The sequence below is a fragment of the Condylostylus longicornis genome, unplaced genomic scaffold (assembly GCF_029603195.1).
Source record: "Condylostylus longicornis isolate FDR11 unplaced genomic scaffold, ASM2960319v2 ptg000459l, whole genome shotgun sequence".
In the NCBI taxonomy this organism is placed as follows: domain Eukaryota; kingdom Metazoa; phylum Arthropoda; class Insecta; order Diptera; family Dolichopodidae; genus Condylostylus; species Condylostylus longicornis.
The window spans coordinates 20,428-23,999 of NW_026578417.1; the positions used below are offsets into that span (position 1 = coordinate 20,428).

General features: G+C 39.2%; 5 non-coding genes across 5 annotated transcripts; all 5 read right to left on the bottom strand.

The window, feature by feature from the left end:
• Window positions 1–1,410: 1,410 nt before the first annotated feature.
• On the bottom strand, window positions 1,411–1,484 carry Trnan-guu (transfer RNA asparagine (anticodon GUU)). The gene has a single exon. It is a non-coding gene; the product is annotated as a tRNA-Asn (tRNA).
• A 478-nt stretch (window positions 1,485–1,962) lies between these two features.
• Trnan-auu (transfer RNA asparagine (anticodon AUU)) lies at window positions 1,963–2,035 on the bottom strand. The gene has a single exon. It is a non-coding gene; the product is annotated as a tRNA-Asn (tRNA).
• Window positions 2,036–2,509: 474 nt separating this feature from the next.
• On the bottom strand, window positions 2,510–2,583 carry Trnan-auu (transfer RNA asparagine (anticodon AUU)). Its single transcript has one exon. It is a non-coding gene; the product is annotated as a tRNA-Asn (tRNA).
• A 293-nt stretch (window positions 2,584–2,876) lies between these two features.
• Trnan-guu (transfer RNA asparagine (anticodon GUU)) lies at window positions 2,877–2,950 on the bottom strand. Its single transcript has one exon. It is a non-coding gene; the product is annotated as a tRNA-Asn (tRNA).
• Window positions 2,951–3,430: 480 nt separating this feature from the next.
• On the bottom strand, window positions 3,431–3,504 carry Trnan-guu (transfer RNA asparagine (anticodon GUU)). The gene has a single exon. It is a non-coding gene; the product is annotated as a tRNA-Asn (tRNA).
• Window positions 3,505–3,572: the final 68 nt, after the last annotated feature.

Below are 3,572 nucleotides of genomic sequence, written 5' to 3' on the forward strand. Positions count from 1 at the left end.
TTGGTCGGCCAGTTCCCGTTGAAGCATGATGGTGATTGATTCCAGTTTGGCTTCCAGATTGGTAAACTGCTGACGTAGATCATCAACAGATTTCTGCAACATCTGACAATCATTGGTACTTTTAGATCCATGGGCTGCAGGTTCTGTGAGTTTTTGTGTTGTGAATGCTGCGTGCAAAAGTTGCAGAAGCGATTCTGTGGAGGTGATGCAGCAGGATGGGGCTTGAGGTTGTGACGTTTGATTGCAATTTGGGATTTGAGTTTTTTTATCATCTGGACTTTGGATTATGGTAGAATCCATGCCTTTGACCTCCCGGGTCACGGCACCAGTTGGTGTGCTAGTGCGCTTGCAGGTCAAAATAAATGGCAGGATGAAGTACAAAGTACCAACTATTGAAATTACACCAACTAACACTATGGCAGAGCTAGGTTCGTTCAATAATGTGGGAGAGCTGGCTATATCTCCGCCCGTGATAGTGGTGACGTATTCGGCTGCTTTTGTGGAGTAATTCTGCACATGTTCATCAAATGAGTTGAAGATCCGTTCTGTAGAAGCATGGATGGAGTTATAAAAAATAGGAACAAAAATAAAACAGGAGCGAGCAATGAAAAATAAGCACGCTATGAGTGCAATCCATCGAGATACATTAAAAAATGCCTTCAAAAAGGGGAAAAGCGTCCTTATGGCAGAGATGGATGCAATGAGGATAAATACATAAAGTGAATAGAACAACAGAGGGGCCACGGAGTTCAAATAAAATGCGGATGCTTTCATGGCGTACTCCGTCAGGAGACTGACAAGCAAATAAAATAACTGGGGTGAAGACATTTTACCAAACGTACGATTGATAATGACGAAGGTATGAGTTGGCAGAAAACCGAAAAACTGCAAGGGGGAAAGGAATTCCGTATCGAGACACATGAGGAACACCAGAGGAGAGGAGGCAACGTTTTCATCATGCTGTCAATGTTGACAGTCACACCAGTTATAAAACACGGCATCGGCTGGGATTGAACCAACGACTTTGTGGTTAACAGCAGTTATAAAACACGGCATCGGCTGGGATTGAACCAACGACTTTGTGGTTAACAGTCTAACCAACTGAGCTTCGAAGCCTACATTATTCATTTAGAGTTATTTTTGAAATGACATTCAAGTTTGTTTGACGAATGTAGGCTGGATTTTCATTTTGTTGTAATTTTCATGACTTTTCGAGTTATAAAACACGGCATCAGCTGAGATTAAACCAGCAACTTTGTGGTTAACAGCCACACGCTCTAACCAACTGAGCTACGAAGCCTACATTATTTATTTAGAGTTATTTTTGAAATGACATTCAAGCCTGTTTGACGAATGTGGGCTGGATTTTCATTTTGTTGTAATTTTCATGACTTTTCGAGTTATAAAACACGGCATCGGCTGGGATTGAACCAGCAACTTTGTGGTTAACAGCCACACGCTCTAACCAACTGAGCTACGAAGCCTACATTATTTATTTAGAGTTATTTTTGAAATGACATTCAAGCCTGTTTGACGAATGTGGGCTGGATTTTCATTTTGTTGTAATTTTCATGACTTTTCGAGTTATAAAACACGGCATCGGCTGGGATTGAACCAGCGACTTTGTGGTTAACAGCCACACGCTCTAACAACTGAGTTACGAAGCCTACATTATTCATTTAGAGTTATTTTTGAAATGACATTCAAGTCTGTTTGACGAATGTGGGCTGGATTTTCATTTTGTTGTAATTTTCATGACTTTTCGAGTTATAAAACACGGCATCGGCTGGGATTGAACCAGCAACTTTGTGGTTAACAGCCACACACTCTAACCAACTGAGCTACGAAGCATACATTATTCATTTAGAGTTATTTTTGAAATGACATTCAAGTCTGTTTGACGAATGTGGGCTGGATTTTCATTTTGTTGAAATTTTTCATGACTTTTCGAGTTATAAAACACGGCATCGGCTGGGATTGACCAGCGACTTTGTGGTTAATAGCCACACGCTCTAACCAACTGAGCTACGAAGCCTACATTATTCATTTAGAGTTATTTTTGAAATGACATTCAAGTCTGTTTGACGAATGTAGGCTGGATTTTCATTTTGTTGTAATTTTCATGACTTTTCGAGTTATAAAACACGGCATCAGCTGAGATTAAACCAGCAACTTTGTGGTTAACAGCCACACGCTCTAACTGAGCTACGAAGCCTACATTATTCATTTAGAGTTATTTTTGAAATGACATTCAAGTTTGTTTGACGAATGTAGGCTGGATTTTCATTTTGTTGTAATTTTCATGACTTTTCGAGTTATAAAACACGGCATCAGCTGAGATTAAACCAGCAACTTTGTGGTTAACAGCCACACGCTCTAACCAACTGAGCTACGAAGCATACATTATTCATTTAGAGTTATTTTTGAAATGACATTCAAGTCTGTTTGACGAATGTGGGCTGGATTTTCATTTTGTTGTAATTTTCATGACTTTTCGAGTTATAAAACACGGCATCAGCTGAGATTAAACCAGCGACTTTGTGGTTAATAGCCACACGCTCTAACCAACTGAGCTACGAAGCCTACATTATTCATTTAGAGTTATTTTTGAAATGACATTCAAGTCTGTTTGACGAATGTAGGCTGGATTTTCATTTTGTTGTAATTTTCATGACTTTTCGAGTTATAAAACACGGCATCAGCTGAGGTTAAACCAGCAACTTTGTGGTTAACAGCCACACGCTCTAACCAACTGAGCTACGAAGCATACATTATTCATTTAGAGTTATTTTGAAATGACATTCAAGTCTGTTTGACGAATGTGGGCTGGATTTTCATTTTGTTGTAATTTTCATGACTTTTCGAGTTATAAAACACGGCATCGGCTGGGATTGAACCAGCAACTTTGTGGTTAACAGCCACACGCTCTAACCAACTGAGCTACGAAGCCTACATTATTTATTTAGAGTTATTTTTGAAATGACATTCAAGTCTGTTTGACGAATGTGGGCTGGATTTTCATTTTGTTGTAATTTTCATGACTTTTCGAGTTATAAAACACGGCATCGGCTGGGATTGAACCAACGACTTTGTGGTTAAACAGCCACACGCTCTAACCAACTGAGCTACGAAGCCTACATTATTCATTTAGAGTTATTTTTGAAATGACATTCAAGTCTGTTTGACGAATGTGGGCTGGATTTTCATTTTGTTGTAATTTTCATGACTTTTCGAGTTATAAAACACGGCATCAGCTGAGATTAAACCAGCAACTTTGTGGTTAACAGCCACACGCTCTAACCAACTGAGCTACGAAGCATACATTATTCATTTAGAGTTATTTTTGAAATGACATTCAAGTCTGTTTGACGAATGTGGGGCTGGATTTTCATTTTGTTGTAATTTTCATGACTTTTCGAGTTATAAAACACGGCATCGGCTGGGATTGAACCAGCAACTTTGTGGTTAACAGCCACACGCTCTAACCAACTGAGCTACGAAGCCTACGTTATTCATTTAGAGTTATTTTTGAAATGACATTCAAGTCTGTTTGACGAATGTAGGCTGGATTT